Here is a 20067-nt window from a genome sequence, read left to right on the forward strand (position 1 = left end):
CTGAGAAAAGCCTACTAGCCTCAAAGGATCCAGGATATCTGACATACGCGACTCGTGTGCCTGAGGGGAAGTGCTACGTCGACACACGGCCCGCGGAGGTGTTCTTCCTGCGGTTTGACCGTATCTTTGAGATGTTTCTGACAAGGCAGCTCGATTTTACAATCATCCGCCTTTTTGCGCTACATATGAGCTCCTTCATGAAGAGTGAAGAAGTCTCGCAAATCTGTGTGGTGGATCCGTACTACATGCACGAGTCTTTCTTGAGTCTCGGCGACTTTGAGCGTGAAACTGCTAGGAAGTACCTCCAAAACTTCGTGGTACAGAATAAGGACCGGGAAATTGTCCTCGTGCCTTATCATCCAAAGTAAGTCAGTTCTGGACAACCCTTTCATACATTTCAATCATTCCTTCTCTCTCATATGGGGAATAATTTGAGGTGTCTTTTCCCTGCAGCGACGGGCGCGCCGTCCTTATCGTTCTTTACCAGCAAGTCTCCCACGCCGTGTATTTTGACCCTTCCAGAGACTACGAGAAAAAGGACTACACCCACATAATGAATATTCTAGATGATGCTCTCCAAGGCTTCAGCATTAGAGGTGACCACATGCAGATAAGGAAACAGAGGAACAAGAAGATGGGTTTCGCGCATAAAACTAACTTCTCCTGCATCCATGTCCCAAAACCAAGCAAGAAGGATGGATTCTACATCGTCCATCTCATGATTCAGTTCAACACGGATCACCAAAAGCTTCGCATGAAAAGAAGAAATGATGATCATATCCACAAGTGGCTAGAATCTCATGGAGAAGCGGACTATAAACTTAGAGATGACTTCTTTCGCATCCAAAGCGACATTGCGACGATCATCATGAAAGAAGTCGTCGATGAGAAGGGGATGTTCCACCATGGCCCTATATCGCGAGCTGACGTTTTAATTCGCATAGGCATGCAACATCTAGACCTCACGCCATTCAAGAAGCTAGGGTCCATCGTCGATGAAATGGATGGATGGAACTTCTAGTGATTTATGATGCCGATGATGATGATATGTGTCGGTTGAACTAGTATACTTTTTGTAGCGAAGAAACTTTGTGATGTCCACGGTCCCTGCCGAACTTGCGTAACGCTACTTTGTTAGTTTGCGTACGATGACCTGCGTACCTCTAGTTAATTAATTTGCATACTATATGTTGCATCTAGTTGCTAACCCTTTCTTTTTCGGTGTTGCTCTAGTATATTTTGGTGCATATATATGATTGTACATCCTCTTCATGAACATGCATCTCTAACAGGTACCTAGTTTCTTGATGGCGAGATGGATGTGCTATGTCGTGTACAAAGGGAAGGTTCTGGGGGTGTACAACGAGTAGCATGAGTGTCAGGCGCAAGTGAATGGGTTCTCGGGCGCCAGCCATAAAGGCTTCAAAAGCAGACAAGAAGGGGAAGCTAGTTACTTGAGGTTCACGCTAGCGCGAGAGAGGACTCGTAACTGCCACCTTATGTACTGCATAGCTCCGCTCTCACTCATAGTGATAGCTCTTCTCGCGCATACCTTTGTTTAGATGGATGACATTGTAGTTGCAAGTATTCGAGACTTGCATGTATCGCTATTTTCGAGATGATGACAAGATACCACTTTGTGTTGGATGATGATTATGATGAGACTATTTGTATGTATATGCTATGATTACATTTATGGTCTCGCAGGCATTTGTATGTGTATCATGATGACATTTGTATGTGCTAAAGATTCTTCTATAAAGCCTGTTCAAATACAAAACAAATATGCCGAAAAAAACAAAAAACTACTAAAATTAGCAGTAGCGAGTGGAGAAAAGTTAGCAGCAGCACGGTAGTAGCAGTAGCGCGCACAGGAGAAGCGCGCTATAGCTATTAACAGTAGCGAGCTTCCATTAAGCGCGTTGCTGCTGCTACACTTGTGTAGCAGTAGCGCTAGTGAGCACGCGCTACTGCTACGTGTTAGCTGTAGCGCCTTATTAGTAGCGCCGGTCCCCGCGCTACTGATACACCTAAAACCCGCGCTGCTGCTAGCCTTTTCCCTAGTAGTGGCCATTACTAACTTTGACCAAGGTTTGACCAAGTCATACACATAGTAATGGCGCACTTTGTGAAGGTGCGCCATTACTAAATGCACCCCCCCCCCCGTGGGCCGCCTTTTCAGTTTTATAAAAATAAAAGAAAATGATGGAAATGTCAAAAAAATATAAGAAAATAAGTTTCCCATTTGATATGTGGTCTAGTTGTTGGGAAAATTTACAAATATGAATTTCGACTTTATTTGCAAAATCTCTCTGGAATTTAGTAAAATGAGCATAACTTTTGCATACGAACTCAAATTTAAAAGTTTTTTATATGAAAAATCATCTACTCGAAAAATCATCTACCAGTTGATACTTTCTGTGGAACCCCGTTGAAGATTTTTAGAATCCCCAAAAACCTAACAGAATAACAGATACGGGGCTTTTAAGATCTAGAGGGGGGAAATGGAAAAAGTTTCAAACTTAGTAATGGCGCACCATTTGCTAGGTGCGCCACTAGTAACAGAAAAAAATTGGTTTCGAATTTTTTTTTGGAAAAATGTTCAAAATATGATACGTAATATGACCGGGAAGTCTGAAATATTTTTTCAAAATTTCATCACACTCATGAACATGAACAAAGTCCTAGACATCAACAAGGTTTAATAGGATTGATATGATAGATATATCAACAAGTGCCTGTTAAGTGAGCTGGTGATGGGGTTGGATAGAACTGAGAAGCTAAGCGTGCTCGGGCTGGAGTAGTGTGAGGATGGGTGACCTTCAGGGAAGTTTGACCACAGAGTGCGATTTGACTTGAGATTAAGCATATTGACCCAAGATTAAGCCATAGTGACCCAAGATTAAGAAAAAAATGAAAGAAAATTGAAAAAAAAAATCTGAATATTTTTTTTGAAAAAAATTTGTTAGTAATGGCGCACTTCTATGTGGTGCGCCACTACTAAGTCAGATAGTAATGGCGCACTTCTAGGGTGCGCCATTACTATCTGTGATAGTAATGGCGCACCAAATGTGCGCCATTACTAACAGTTACTAGTGGCGTGTTAATAGTGGCGCACCTATAGTGCGCCATTAATAGCAAAAATTGGTTGCGCCACTAACAACCTTTTTCTAGTTCCAGTGAACGATCCAGGCACAAAAAGGATATTTTTTTGAAGTTTTTAGAGGTGGCACATGCAAATTTACTTAGGACGCAGGGTAATACCGCATATAGGTAGGTATGGTGGACTCATCTAGAATAACTTTGGGTTCAAGGTTTTTGATGTATAAGCAGAATTCCCACTTAGTACAGGCGAAGGCTAGCAATTAGATTGAGAAGCGGCCAGCTAGAGAGCAACAATGGTCATAAACATGCATTATGCATAAGTAACATTGGACACTAGCATGTGAGTAGGATATGGACACCATGAACATAAATATCATAGAGGTTATGTTGGTTTTGATTCAACTACATTCATGAACATGTGCCAAGTCAAGCCACTAGTCCGATTTGACTTGAGATTAAGCATATTGACCCAAGATTAAGCCATAGTGACCCAAGATTAAGAAAAAAATGAAAAAAAATTGAAAAAAATTCTGAATATTTTTTTGAAAAAAATTTGTTAGTAATGGTGCACTTCTATGTGGTGCGCCACTACTAAGTCAGATAGTAATGGCGCACTTCTAGGGTGCGCCATTACTATCTGTGATAGTAATGGCGCACCAAATGTGCGCCATTACTAACAGTTACTAGTGGCGTGTTAATAGTGGCGCACCTATAGTGCGCCATTAATAGCAAAAATTGGTGCGCCACTAACAGCCTTTTTTCTAGTAGTGAACGATCCAGGCACACAAAAAGGATATTTTTTTGGAAATTTTTAGAGGTGGCACAGGCAAATTTACTTAGGACGGCAGGGTAATACCACATATACGTAGGCATGGTGGACTCATCTAGAATAACTTTGGGTTCAAGGTTTTTGATGTATAAGTAGAATTCCCACTTAGTACAGGTGAAGGCTAGAAAATAGATTGAGAAGCGGCCACCTAGAGAGCAACAATGGTCATAAACATGCATTATGCATAAGTAACATTGGACACTAGCATGAGTAGGATATGGACACCATGAACATAAATATCATAGAGGTTATGTTGGTTTTGATTCAACTACATTCATGAACATGTGCCAAGTCAAGCCACTCGAACATTCAGAGGAGAATACAATATCATCATACTACATCACTATCATTTTAATGCAATGTTGGTATCCAATATAAATCATTATACACTCCTAGCTACTTATGCATGGCATGAGAAACTATAATCTCGAATTGTCATTGCCAAAATGTTTAATCATAATGGGCTGAATCATGGATACTAGGTTAAACATATTTACACAAACAGAACAAGTCGAGTTCATACCCGTTTCTCTCTGCCACGACCAATTCATCGAATATCGTCATTATTGCCTTTCACTTGCACGACCAAATGACATGAAAATAATAACAGTGCAAGAGTGCCATGGACTAAGCTAGAATCTGCAAAACATTTTATGCAATAGGAGAAGACAAGGTAAAATGGGCTCTTTATTAGTTCAACAGTTATTCATATGAGAGCCACTCAACATTTTGATCATGGTCTTCTCCTCGGTACAACTCGAATAAAAAGAAAAGAAATTCAGAGAAACACACTAAAAATATTTTTGGTTTTTTTTGGTTTTCTTGAACAAGAAAATGAAAGGGGAAAGCAAAAACGAGAAAAACTATTTAGAGGAGGAAGCTCCCAACAAGCAAAAGGGGATCAAGGAAATGTTTTTGGGTTTTCTTTTTAATATTACAACTAAGCATGCATAGAAAGTAAACTAACTATAACTAATTTTTTTGTTTTTCTGAGGTCTTTCGAACACACAAGAAGAAATCAAGAAAATAAAATAAAATTAAGCATGGATTATACAATGAAAAAAGTGTGAACACCGACAGATTAAATAAGTGAACATGAATGTAATGTTAGTGAGAAACACGTACTCCCCAAGCTTAGGCTTTTGGCCTAACTTGGTAATCAATCAGAAGCCTAGATAGTAGTTGGGGTACTGAGGAGCGGGCATCCACTGATCCCACTTCTGAGGCTCTTCCTCCTCCTCTGCAGCAGCCTGATCATTCCGATAGGCGATGATGTCCGCAGGCATAATCCTATATCCACCCCTGGCAACAGGATCAAACAAAGCAGGAGCAGGCAATGGAATAATATCACAAGTTTCAATGCTAAAAACTAAGTTATAAGGAATAGGGATGTCAGGGTAATCTCGTGCAATAAAATGGTGGTGTTCTATGGCTGCGCAGCCTAGGTAAACCTTGGTCAAAGGGTAATCATGAAGGCGTATCTGAACATTGAAGTGAGCCGCCAAACGAGTAGCAAAAATCCCACCATGTATTTTACCCTTGGACTTACTAATGTGGAGGCAACGTGCCACAATAGCTCCCAAGCTATAAGTGTTGTGCCCTCTAATACACGATGCAAAACAACAAGGTCTGGTTAGCTGTGCGCACCCACCTTCTCTCTAGTGAGCAAGCATTTTCCAATTACAAGAGCAAAGTAGTGAACAACAGGAAAATGCAAGCCAGCGGCAGTGATAGCAGACACCCCTCTCTCATCTCCCACTATCAAGGTTCGATAAAAAAGGCCTCAAACTCTGCCGGCCTAGGCTCAACTAAACTCCCATCAGAAGGGATCATGCATATGTTACAAAATTTAGTAAGTGGTATCTGACGGGTTTCAGCATATAAATTAAACAGCACCTCAGCAGAATTATTCCTAGGAAATAAATTAAAACTTTGAACAAAGGTGTTTGTTAGGAGATGCTACGGTTCACATTCAGCTGCGATGAAGGCGGTGAGGCCGGCATTAGCAGCATATTGTGTGAACTCCTGAAGGATTCCAGCCTCTTCCATGAACGGGGTGTGCGGCCATACGCACGGCCGTAGTTCAGCTAACCTCCGAGGATGGAAAGCACTGTCAGCTGACTCCCCAATAACACCATTGGAATTCTTCTTGGAGCCAAACTTCCTAAAGATATTCATGGTTTTCCTATCAACAAAAATTCTGAAATTTTTAGTGCACAAATTTTTATCATCAAAACTTCGCAAAATTGATAGCAACTACTCATAGGGATACACTAGAGGCCATAGCAAGCATTCAAACTACTTAGAACTCTAAGAATTCAACATGCAAGCTCATCTACAGCAGCACCAAGAGTAGCTAATTATTCAAAATATAAACCACTAAAACAAAAACTAATTGGACAAACAGTGGAGTCACATACCAAGCAATAATCCCGCGAAACAGTTTCAGAAACGGGGCTTCGAGCAAAGAGATCGAAATCCGTGGGCTTGAGAGCAAGAACACGAGAGAGAGAGAGAGAGTTATGGGGAATTTTTTCCTGGAGGTAAGTGATGATGTGGTGTAAAGAGGTAAGTGAGGGGGCCCACATGAGGACCACAACCCACCAGGGCGCGCCTGGGGGTCCTGGCGCGCCCAGGTAGGTTGTCCCCACCTGGTGCACCTCCCTCTAATATTATTTGCACCAGAAATTCTTAAATATTCAGAAAAACTCGTATTAAATTTTCAGAGCATTCCGAGAACTTTTATTTTTGGGTCATTTTTTATTGCACGGGAAATTCAGAAAACAGACCAAACATGGCATTTTATTTTATTTAACTAATAAAAACAGAAAAAAGTAGAGACGGAAGGTAGTGCTTACTAAATTCATCAAGTTCATATCGCTCAAAAAAGATTCATTAATAAGGTTCATCAAGTCTTATTAACAACCACTTTTGGTTAGCATGAAACCAAAGAACGTTCATAAATCGCTAAGTTACCTCAATGGGGATATGAATGACCCCAACAATAAGCATTTCATATTTCTTTTTTACAGTAGGTAGAGGTATTTGAGAATTTCCAATAGTGATTGCCGGAGATTTTTCAAAAACATTAACAACATTCACTTGGAATTGTTTCTTCGGAAAATGCACTGTATGCTCATTACCATTGATATGAAAAGTGACTTTGCTTTTATTGCAATCAATAACAGCCCCTGCAGTATTCAGGAAGGGTCTACCAAGGATAATTGACATGTTGTCGTCCTCGGGCATCTCAAGTATAACAAAGTCAGTCAAAATAGTAACATTAGCAACAACAACAATGGTGTCGACGTCCTGGGAACGGGGGTACCCAGACTTGCCTGCCTGCGGCCCACGACATGGCTCCACCAGTGGCCAGGTACGGCCCATCATCTGCAGCTGCAACTCAAGACCCTTGCTAGGGGTCAAGCCTCGTGAGGTGGACGTCGTCAAGACCTCCATGGCGGCAGCCTCACTAGGCTGGCTCCCGAGGAGTGGAGATATCTATGCAAGTGTCACCTCACGAGGTTCACGTGACGTGAGCCATGATGACCAAGGCCAGGCGGGCGCTAGAGGGCGTAGTGTACCAGTTTCCTATTTGGTGCTAAAGAGGCAGGCGCAAGCGAGCAGTCCCGAGGCATCAGGCAAAGGTTTCCTTATTGGTGCAACGAGACCAAGGCCAGCAGGACGACAGGACGGAGGTCATCCCGAAGCCCACGGCAGCGTCACCACTAGAGCCTTTGGCAGGCGAAGACCACCTTTTGTTAGGATAGCTTGTACTAGTTGTCCCCCTTCAAACATGCCTGTTGTTGGATCCCTTCCCGCCTAACATTTGGAAAGAGGACCAGGGCCTCTATAAATAGGGCTAGCCACCACCGTAGCAAAGGACGGATCATTGACACCATCGTCACACACACTAGCTCATCGAGCTCAAGAACACCTTTCCTCAGGAGGCAGTTCATCCATTGTACTAGTTCATCACTAGCGCTCGATGCAATCCACCACCACCACACTGGAGTAGGGTATTACACCACAATGGTGGCTCGAACAATTATAAACCCCCGTGTCTCATGTTCCTCGGGTTCATCGAGCTAGGCCGTGGGATCATCGAGCGAGACAACTAGAGTGGAGGAATACTTCATGCGCACCGCAGTGTTCGAACTTCAAGTGTTTGCCAGAACCCAAGATCCGACATTTGGCGCGCCAGATAGGGGGTGAGCCGAAGCTTTCCTCCAACGGTCCATGCTCCACTGCTCCGCCGATTTCATGGCTGATGCACGTGGAGCCTGCGCCGAGGCCGAGCCGCTCTCAACGCTCGCGTCACTCAAATGGTGCCGGTCGGCGGGCCTCCCTGTCGCTCTCCATCGCCTCCTGCCAATGCCGCCACCGGCCCGGTGGCGAAAGAGCAGCAGGCTTCATCGCTGCACCCCTCTGTGCGGCGGGACGGACGCAACGCCACCTTGTCACTGACTCCGGCCGGCTCATCATCCCATGCACGTCGCGCGCCCACGGACGCGCAGGCTGTACTGCTCATGGCACGCAAGCTCCTACGCTACCGCCCCATCGACGACCTCTACGATGACTGGCTGGACCGCATCGCCGAGCTCGTCAGCGCCGCTGGGGGCTCTCCCGCCCCATCCCTCTCGCTGCCTCGCCCACCTCCTGCTACGGGTGACGTGGCCCATGGAGCGCCTCCATCACCCCCGCATCAAGACGTCACCCTCGCACCAAGACGCGCGGTCCTGCTGCGCGACCCGCCGCGCAGGGCACCTACGCATGAAGAAAGAAGCTGCCAAGAAGTCCCTTGTCCACAATAAGACAACGCCCCAACGCCACCAGCACCACCATGTTAAGACTGTGCACCGCCTGCGGTGGCGGCGCACGGATACCAAGACCAGGCTCCGCCCCCGCGACAGGCTCTAATGACTACGGCTGGCTGTTGCGCCTTCACTCCTGAGCTGCGTAGCGTCATATGGCCCGACAAGGTCAACCGAGACCTACCTCCGCGCTACGACGGCACCCTCGGCCCTACCGAGTTCTTGCAGCTCTACGAGCTAAGCATCGAGCCAGCCAGCGGCGACGAAAAGGTCATGGCGAACTGGTTTCCCATGGCCCTCAAGGATGGTGCGCGCTCATGGCTCATGAACCTGCCCGCGTGATCGAAATCCTCCTGGCGCGAGATGCGCGAGCGCTTCATCGCCAACTCCCAGTGAACTCGCGACCACCCCCTCGCCGTAGGTGACCTGTGGTGCATTAAGCAGCAGCCAGGGGAAACCCTGCAGAAATACATCTAGAGCTTCAACAGAGTTTGCCTCAAGATCCTGAAGGTTACGGACAAGGTCATCATCTTCGTGTTCTCCGGTAGAGTCCGCGACGTCAAGATGAAGGAGGAGCTCTCCATCCACGAAGACCTATGCATGGCTCTAGAGTTGTTCAACATGGCAACCAAGTGCGCAAGAACTGAGGAGGGGCGTCTCTCTCTCCTCGAACACCCTGCTACCGACCCAGAAGACAAGAAAGCCAAAGCCAAGGATGTGAAGCGTAAGGGAGCGGTCGTGCTTGCGGCCGAGCCAGAGATGAAGTGCGGTCGCGACCACCAGGAGTCTTCAAAGGACAGCCGTCCATTCTGCACCTTCCACAACATGCATAGCCACAACTCTAATGACTGTCAAGAGCTCGGGGCCATCCGCGATGGGCGTTTCGGTTGACACCCCGAGCGCAACAACTGAGGCTACGACCGAGGAGGAGGACGAAGTGGAGGACACTGGGACGACCGAGGCCCTCGCCAGGAGTGGCGTGACCAGCCTCATGAGGACCGCTAGCAGGACCAGTCTCGCGTGGCACCTAGAGGGACCAGCCTCGTCAGGGCAAGGCTGGCCTCCCTCCGATGTCGCCACCACCAAAGAGGAACGATGACCATCATCAAGACAAGGGGGCTGGGGGCTTCCAAGAGTCGCGCGCCATCTCCTGCATCCTAGATGGCGCCCAGGCCCTGGCCTCCTAGCGCATCTTCAAGCAGTTCGGCCCGCGAGGTGAACGCGGCTCTCCTAGGCTCGAGGCCACGCGCCCGCTCAGGTGGTCCAAGTGTTCCATTACCTTCAGCTCGTCAAACCAGCTCAAGTGCGCAGGAACTGTCGGTGCCCTTCCGATGCTTTGCTCACCCATCATTAGCAACGTCCAAGTCACCAAGACACTCATCGACGCCGGCGAAGGGCTCAACATCATGTCCGTCGAGATATTCGGCCGCCTCCAAGTGCCATATGATCAGTTGCAGCCTACTAAGCCCTTCTCAGGAGTGACCAACGGCTCTACCACCCCGATAGGGCAGGTTTGCCTCCCAGCCACCTTCGGCCAACGTGACAACTACCGCACCGAGCTTATCGACTTCGACGTTGCCCACATCCGCCTGCCGTGCAACGCCATCCTTGTATATCCAGCCTTGTTCAATTTTGTGGTAGTGACCCACCACGGCTACAAACGTCCTCAAGATGCCAGGGAGCAGCGGTGTCATCTCGGTCGCCTGCGAATTGAAGGATGTGTTGTGCTCCCTCGAGCGCACTTACCAGGCTGTGGCGGCCGAAGACCCAGACAACGAAGGTGTCGTATTCCCCCCTGAGGCCATTCCCAAGAAGAAGAAGCAGCTGCTCCACCAAGGACCTCAGGAGAGCGGCGTCTCCAGTGGCACCACCTCAGGACCTGCGCCCGCAGATGGGGCACCTCCCTCCCTCGCATAGGAAGGCGCGCCCGGCGCCGTCCTCAGGCTGGGCTCGGGGGCTCTCTTCTTGAGGGCCTCAGACCTAGCCAACATCACGAGGGAGGCACTTGAGCACCATGTGGAGGCATGCTTTGCCGCACGCTTCCCACCAAAGGGCACAAGGCGTGGAACGCCAAGTGCTCAGGAGTTCATCACCAAGGCGACCGAGGAGCTTCAAGAGGCAAGAGCCATACGCGGCGACCGCCACCCACCACCTGGCGCAGCTCCGCGTCCTGGTGAGGGCGATGAGCTGCGCCTCTGCGTTGACATTCCAGGGCTCAACAGGGCCGCATCTCAGGGGTTCTTCTGGCCATCAAGCGTTGGTCGGTGCGAGGGTCCCACTCACAGCTACTTTTGCATTTCTTACAGCCTGCAGAACCTTGCTGTCACCTACCAGCGCCACTTGTGGAGCATTCTAGCGGCTCAGGAGGCCAGGCATCACGCTACCCTGGCGGAGGCGGTGACAGTTCTTCAGGAGCCACTTGGGCCCCCTAGGTCTCATGAGGCTTAGGGCCCTGGCGGCTCGTGAAGAGCAGCCTCTTCAGCGCGCATCTTCAGCTACTCCAACACCTCGTCGGCAACGGTACCAGGTCACACTTTCTGGTTTATTTTAGTTGGCGGAGCCCCTTAGGCTACATCATCCCCAGGTCGCACGGGCCTATCCCTGCGACACATATCCTTTTGCATCTTTAGCTTACTCAGTTGGGGGCGCCCCTGGGGCTGCATCATCCCCAGGCTGCTTGGGTCTGTCACGGGGGCATGTATCGTTCTTGCATCTATCTAAGCTAGCTTGCCTCCTTGCTAGATTTACCTTATGATTGTTACCTTCCTGTTCGGTACCTCGATACCATGAACGTCGTGCGCCCTTGCAAGTCCACCCACGACTGCCTCATGATTAAGGACTGGCACGGCGTATGTGCTCGGGTCCGTCCCTACAGCGTCGCCAAACCCAAGAGGCTGAGCTCTGGCTTTTGGGCCAGCTCCCGTGTACGTCACCTCCCATGGCCCTTGGTACCTTGTTCTCGCATGACCTAATCGCAGACGGTCAAGCCAGGGCGCATGACCCGGTGCCTCGCCACCACGGGAGCCGCGCACCGGTCGTCTTTCTTCAGGATCTTTCGCACGAGAAGACTAGGCACGACGTCTGTGCTCGGGTTCATCCTGCAGCGTTGATAAACCCAACAGCTGACCTCTGTCTGGCGGGCCGGCCCCGTTCACGTCACCTCCTGGGGTTGTTGGTGTTTGGCCTTCTCATGTGATCACCTCGGGAGATTCGTCTGGCGCAGGTTACTTAAACATCTCACAAGGCCATCATAGCTATCAGGCACCAAGACTAGGTGCAACCTGCCTTGAGGTAGGGCCTCGTTAGTCCCGCGCTGGCTCACGAGTGCCCAGACACATGTAACGCCCCGGATGTAACTTTCCATAATTGTAACTCCGACTCTTGCCATTTTAAGCTATGTGGTATGATATTCCCTTCGTGGTTGGGTTTTTTTCTTCGTTTTGCATTTTGTTCATGTCATGCATTTCATCTCATGTCATCATGTGCATCACATTTGCATTCATGTTCGTCTCATGCATCCGGTCATTTTCCTCGTTGTCCATTTCGCAATCTGACACTCCCACATGCACCCGTTGTACCCCTCTAATCTCGTTTCGTGAGCAGGAGAAAAATGTTCTTGGAATGGGTCGAGATTTGTCGAGTGGCCTTGGTACATCACCAGTAGGCCTCCTGTCAAATTTCGTTCCATTTGGAGGTCCTTTGATGCCCCAACGGTTAACCGGTTAACCGTAAAAGCCTCTCTCTTGTTGCAGCCCAACATCCCTCCAAAACATCCCACTAGCCCATCTAAACCCCCTCCATGCTCTTCGTTGTTGGATCATGATCGTGTGGGCGAAAACCGCACCTCATTTAAACTCTCCTAGCTCCCTCTACCTATAAATAAGTCCCCTTCCCCAAAATTCGCGGATGAACCCTAGTCTTCTTCCTCCTCGTGCCGCTGGACACATCCACCACCACTCCGGACATGTTCGCCACCGCCCCACACCCAATCGACGTGCGCCACCTGTCCCTACACCGCCCTGCGCCGCTGTGGCCCGCGTGGCCCACAGCCGGCCCGCCCGCGCCCGCGCGGGGCCCGAGAAGCGCCCCCTCGCTCGCACCTCGCCAGATCCCCGTGCCTCCGCCTCCTCGCCTCACGCCGACACCTAGTCGCCGCGCCACCCTGAACTCGCCACCACGCCGCACACCCTCCGCCACCGCTCCACCGCCGCCGCCGCATCTCGTGCGCGCGCCGTCCGCCGGATCCCCGCCGCCAACTGCCCCCAATGCCCCACGTGCCACTGCACCTCGTGTGCCGCCTTGCCATTGTCGATCTTCGCCTGCGCCGCCCCGTGCCGGAGCTTGCCACTATCTCGCCGGATCCGGCTTCCCCGCCATCTCCGGTGCCGTTCTGCGGCCCCCTCGCCATCGCCGGAGTTCCTCCTCGCCGGAGTTCCTCCTCGTCGGAGTCGTCGCCGGAGTTATTCCGGCCGGATTGGGATGAGATCCACCAATCCCCCGTTCCAAACGCGCCCCCTCCCCGGATCTCTGCATCCCGCACCGCTCCGTCCCGATTCTTTGAGGTTGTAATATTTTCTAAGTCCTCAAATTCTTACATTGTGATGCCCCGTTAACCATGCTATATCTCCATGCCCGTGACTTCAATTTGTGCATATGATATATCAAAATGTTTGCCTCGTCATGCTCTTCATGTTAGTGCCATTTGCATGCATGTTACTGTCCATATTGATGCCATTACCATTGTTGCAAAAGTGCTATATGATGTTGTCTGCTGGAATTTAACAGAACTAGATGATTTGTCATTTTCATGGATTTTTGTGTGTGCATCCTATGAGCATGATGTCTACATGTTTTATGATCCTTACAGTGGTGCAAGTCTTGTATTTTTGTGATCTATGTGGTTACTAGCATGCAAAGTAGGCTCCATAATGTTGCTGATTTTGGACACTTTGTTATTCTACTAAGTTCTTTTCCTCTTACATTATGATGCCATGTAAACTTGTTGCTACCATGAGATACATGCATATTTTGAGATAGTTCAGTAAGCATGTTTTGTAGATGTGGTGTTTCTCTATCCATTCATGCCTTTGGTTGCAATTATAGACTAATATAGCATGTCATTTTCTTGCTCTACTTTTGCTAAATATTGTTCCTAGCAGATTGTTAACATGAGTTTCAATCTTACCATGGCTGTTGCTAGTGATCCATTTGTGCTATGAACTTACTCTTGCCATGCTTAGCTTCTTGAATATGTCTAATTCATGTTGGTTACCTTGTCATGCCATGAAACGCCTTGTGGTGAGTAAATTGAGCTTGCAAAGTTGTTATAATGAATCTGTTTATGGCATGTCATGTTTTTCCATTGTCTGAAACTGTTCATATAACCTGCCATGTTTGCATGGGTGCCACATTATTTTCCATGCATCCTTGGTTAAAGTTCAGTAAGGGAGTTTTGTTCTATACCTTTAATACTAGCATGCCATGCCTTTGTTTGCCATGATATGTTCCTGTAGCATGTTGTTTGCAAGATCTAAACATTGCTGTATGATGTTGTTTTGACATGATTAGTATTTTCTCTAAGTCTGTGAAGTTGATATCATTTGCATTTTTGCCATGCTATTTTGAGCTTGTTCTAGTGAGAACTAGAAGGAGTTCAATGTTCATGATTTGTAGAGCTTCATGTGTACTTTATGACAATGTGCTTTGTTGCCAGGTTGGAGTTCTATAGTGTAGTTTCTTGTTGCATTCTAAGTGCTATGATGTTGTTAAGCGCAGATTTGCATCATTCTTGTTTTGCTTGCCATTGGCAAACCGTGCATCCGTTTCCGGTGATCCTTATATCGATTTCGACCGAAATCACCTCATCTTTCCAGCGGCAAACTTGTTTTGACAAGTTGACGTCTCATTCATCTTTTTCCTTCCCGAGTACCCATATGCATTGCACATCATATCTTGCATTCCATGACATGTCTTGCATCATGTTGCTTGTGCATTGCACCGTGATTGATTGTTGTTCTGTTACTTTTGTTCTTTCTTTGAGTAGAGCCGGGAGACAAGTATGTGAACAAGGAACCTGTTGACTATGCTAACGAGGATCAAGATTTCAACAACTCAGAGAACTTTGGAGGCAAGATGACCATTACCCTCGATATCACTTCTATCTTTGCTTTGCTAGTTGTTCGTTCTATCGCTATGTCGCGCTACCTGCCACTTGTTATATCATGCATCCCATATTTCCATGACAAGCCTCTAATCCACCTTCCTAGCAAACCGTTGTTCGGCTAAGTTACCGCTTTTCCTAAGCCCCTCTTATAGCGTTGCTAGTTGCACGTGCTTGGCAGGTTGTTCCATGTTGGAACATGGAGATGTTGGGATATCACATTATCTCTTATTTCAATTATTGCATCTATATACTTGGAAAAGGGTGGAAGGCTTGGCCTTTCGCTGGGTGTTTTGTACCACTCTTGCCGCCTTAGTTTCCGTCATACCGGTGTTATGTTCCTTGATTTTGCGTTCCTTACGAGCTTGGGGTTATGGGACCCCCTTGACAGTTCGCCTTGAATAAAACTCCTCCAGCAAGGCCCAACCTTGGTTTTACATTTGCCAACCAAAGCCTTTTCCCTTGGGTTTTGCAAACCCGAGGGTCATCTTTATTTTAACCCCCCCGAGCCAGTGGTCCTCTGAGTGTTGGTCCAAACTGGGCGATGTCCGGCGCCCCCTGGGTAACCAGGGTCTATGCCAACCTGTCACATCCCTAGTTCTGGTTTGCTCTGGGCTAGCTAGTCATGTGTGCATCATGTTTAAAATTCAATGAATTTTAAATGGGGATTTGTGAAAGCGTCAGAATCATTTTGAAAATAATCAAGATAAAAATTGCTTCAATTTGGCCCAAGAAAATGTTCCTGTTTTTCTCTAATAATATTGGCCAGAGTGAAAATTCCAACCAATATTTTTAGGAGCTCAGAAACATTTATTTTGGCCATTTGTATTAACCCAATAATTATTTGCTTTGGATTTATATTTAATTTATATTAAATATAACTCCAATAATTCTGGAAGTTTGTGAGTGGCTTTGTGTATATTTTAGCAAGCCATATAATAACCTACAGAATTTATTAAAATGATTTAGTGGCTAAACTAAATCAGAACAAAGGAAATAAAATAGGAAAAGAAAAACAAAATGGAACCAGAGAGGGAGAGAGAACTACCTGGGCCAACTTACCTGGCCTTCCAGCCTACCTGGTGGCCCATCTGGCGGCCCAGCCCACCAGGGGCTCCCGTGTCTTCTCCTTCCTCTGCCAGAAGGACCGAGGCACGTGGCCACCGCACGCCGGCATGCGCACGGCCACCTCCTGCCTGCTTGCTCGCTGCTGGAGACGGCCCCGAGCGCCATGCACTTCCCCTCGACCGCCTGCACCTCTCCTCTCTCCCCCTCGAGCACTCTCCCCTCCTCTGCCTCTCTCCCACACGACCACCGAGCGTGCACGTCGCCGCCGCTCGTCGTTGCCGTAGCCACTACCACCCCCTCGCTTGTCTGACTGGCCTAGAGGCTCCACCTCGACCCCCTCTTCCTCTCCACCGAGTCGCGCCCCGCCGGAAGCCCTGCAGCATCGTCTCCAAAATCATCTTCAACCTCTGGCCGCCGACGAACTCTTCGGGGATTCGCGGGCTTTAGTCTCTCCCCGGCCTCGCCGTTGCCTCTGCTGGATTCGCCGTGAGCCCCTGCCTCTTTCCCCTCTCTCCCCGTGCTCGTCCGCGCCTTCTAGCCACCATGCCCATCGGAGACGACAGCTCCTCGCCGCCGGTCATGTCGCCACCACGACTACGACCATGCAAGCACGCGTCTGAGCTTACCACCGAATTGACCGCACTCCCCCGAGCATAACGCACACACCCATCCATCTCCCCGTGTTCTGTAGCCCCATCTTGCTCAACACCCGAACGCCGGCCGCCCCTACGAGCTTGACTCTGACAAGCTCGCTCCACCCCAGCCCTTTCCGTTTGCCCTACCAGATGCGCGTGAGTCCCAGCTACGCGTAGGACCAAACCACGGTCGATTTGGTTGACCGTGGGCAAAACCCAAGCCAACCCAGTGTATCTCCGCCGCGTTTTGGTCGCCGTCGGCATAACTCCGACGATGTGACGTGGCAGATTAGTTTAGGTTAATGACGCAGTTAGTAACACCCTGGGACACAGATAGCCGGGCCCCACTGCCGAACTAACCAGCTAACTAAGAAAGATTAAGATTGATCTAGTTACAATGGGCCCACGTGTCAGCTTTGACTATGCTGATGTGGGCGTTGACCCGACCCCACCTGTCTGTGACCTAGGTACCACTGGGTCACTGACCAATGGGCCCCACTGTTTAGGTTTGACCTGGACAGCTCCTGTTGACCTGCTGACGTCAGCATGACCAAATGCTGACGCAGTACTACACTTTTTGGATTTATTAATAATCAGTAAATTTCAGAAAATGCCCAAAACTTCTAAAAATCTTAAAAATTAAGCCGTAGCTCCAAATGAAATAAATTATATATGAAAAATTATCAGAAAAATCCAATCTATCCATCTGTACCATTTCCATGCATGTTAGAACAACTTAAGGCCACTGTTTAGGACAAATCAAATGAATGGTATTTAAATAACCACATGTGGAGTTTGAGTTTGAACTTTGGGTTCAAACCAACTTCATTTAATTGTGTTGCTAGTTGCATTAGCTCAATCAACAACATATTGCCATGTCATTATCATGCATCATGTTGTGCATTCATTGATTGTGTTCCTTCTCTGTTGCCGGTGGTTGTCCCCTCTCGATAGACGTTGTACCGACGCTGTGATCGTTGACACTGATGAAGACCCAATGATATCTTCAGAAGTGACAGGCAAGCAAAATCCCCTTGTTCATTCCGATACAATCCCACTCTCTCGCTCCTGCTCTCTTTTACTGCATTAGGACAACAACGGTTCAACTGTTACTTGCTGCGGTAGTTGAACCCCTTATCCTCTACATGACCTGTCATTGCCACAGTAAATAGATGAAACCCACTAGCATCAGTAGGAGTTGTTTGAGCCCTGATGTGCCTATTCATTCATGCTTGTTTGTCATGCCTGCTATTGCATAGAGTTGTGTCAGGTCTGATTCATCGGGGATGAATCGGAGGTGTGTGAACATGTCCTACTGTGTGAGCTAAGGTGTGAAGACGATTTGGTAAATGTAGCGGTGAGAGGCCATGTAGGAGTACATGGTGGGTTTTCTCATTGAAACCGTCCTTAGGAACTGAGTTTTGTGTTTGTGATCCATGAAACAACTACTACCACACATTGGGCCCTGAAATATGACCCCGCTCGACTTACTGACCCCTCTCGTCCTCTGTCTAGGAGTTGCAACTAGTTTCTGGTGTTTATAGGTTATGTGTTGGCAGCCATGCGTAGCGCTGACCCTAGGGGTGGGCTATGATGCGGTAGATACACCATGGCCGGGTATGCCGGGCGCCCGTTTGGCGTCTCGGGACCCTGTACACATCGTTTGGGGCCGTTGAGGACACCCCGGCCGGATTTCCTTGCGGATGGAACCCAAATAGGCGATAAACGTGGACAAGAGACTTGTGCGGTTAGTCAGGTCGTGGTCTACACCCACGTCGGCTTTCGCTTGAAGTCTGCCGAGCACAGGTCGTGTGTAGACGCTAAGTGGTGGAAACATGTGTGACGAAGTACACCCCTGCAGGGTACAAAACTATTCGACTAGCCACGTCCGCGGTAAAGGACTTCTGGGTTACCTATAACACTTCATAGACAAGTGGAAGTGGATACTCTAAAATCGCAAGATAAGCGTGAGTGTTACAGATGGCGTTCTCGTAGGTAGACGGGAGCGGATCCATAGTGGTGTATTGATTGGTGAATATGTGGACTCGTGTGCGCCACCTCAAAAGAGTTACTTGTAGTCGTAGTTTAAGATAGCCACCGAGTCAAAGCTGGCTTGCTGCAGTTAAACTCTACCACCACCCCTGTTGATACCGATGCATATGTAGTTAGTTCTGATGTAAGTCTTGCTGGGTACATTTGTACTCACGTTTGCTTAATTTATGTTTTGTAGAGAGACTTAAGTCTCGCTAGTAGTTCCATGTGGACTTCGACGTTTAGCTTGATACCTCAGCTATGATCTTGTGGCCTCGGCAGGATCTGGTAGATAGTCAGGCTTCTCAGCCTTTTCCATTTGTAGATGTCTGTACCCAGACATGTTAAGCTTCCGCATGTGCCTTGACTTGTATGCTCTGAATGTTGGGTCATGAGATCCATGTTTTTAATATCTCGCTCCTCGGAGCTTAATGAATAAATATTTGAGTCATAGAGTTATGTTGTGATGCCATGTTGTATTTACACATATCGAGCATATTGTGTGTATGATTGAAATGCTTGGTATGTGTGGGATCCGACAATCTAGTTGTTTATCCTTGGCAGCCTCTCTTATGGGGAAATGTTGTCTAGTGCTTCCATGAGCCATAGTAGTCCGCTACAGCCCGGTTCACCGGAGTCCTGCTAGCCCAGCACTACTGCTCAGGACACTTGACTGGCCAGCTTGTGTTTCACTTTGTTCCTGTGTCTGTCCCTTCGGGGAAATGTCACGCGGTGTCATCCGGAGTCCTGCCTAGCCTGCTATAGCCCGGGTTCCTGGAGTCCTATTAGCCCAGTGCTACAACTTGGATTCACACGCTGCTAACCGACATGCTTGATGTGATTCATGTATGCCTATCCCCATAGGTTGGTGCCACTTTGGGTTCACAACTAGCCATGTCGGCCCGGGTTCTCTATCATATGGATGCTAGCGACACTATCATATACGTGAGCCAAAAGGCGCAAACGGTCCCGGGCCATGGTAAGGCGACACCCGTGGGAATACCGTGCGTGAGGCCGCAAAGTAATATGAGGTGCTACCGGCTAGATTGATGTGACTTGGAATCGGGGTCTTGACAACTTTGGTATCAGAGCCTGACTGCCTGTAGGATTACCAAGTCAAACTGGTCGAAGTTGTGTCTAGAAATGCTTTAGTTATGTAGGGGAATTGATTGTGGAAGGGAACGTAAGGCTCTTTTTACTCCTTCACCTTATGTCCTTCTGATCTGAGTCAACCTCTTCTTTTCTACGGGGATTAAGAACTAGGCCTTCCCATCTACCTATCAGGATGACGTGTTTCTAATCCATAGACTTATAGAATTGATAGTTTCAAGCCTCAGTTCCATTCCTATTACCTCCGTATGTTGACAGTTGATCTCGGAACCTTGATATTGTGTTGTTGAGTGGTTATGCCACCATTTTGCAGGA

Source organism: Triticum urartu, chromosome 1 (assembly GCF_003073215.2).
Source record: "Triticum urartu cultivar G1812 chromosome 1, Tu2.1, whole genome shotgun sequence".
Taxonomy (NCBI): Eukaryota; Viridiplantae; Streptophyta; class Magnoliopsida; order Poales; family Poaceae; genus Triticum; species Triticum urartu.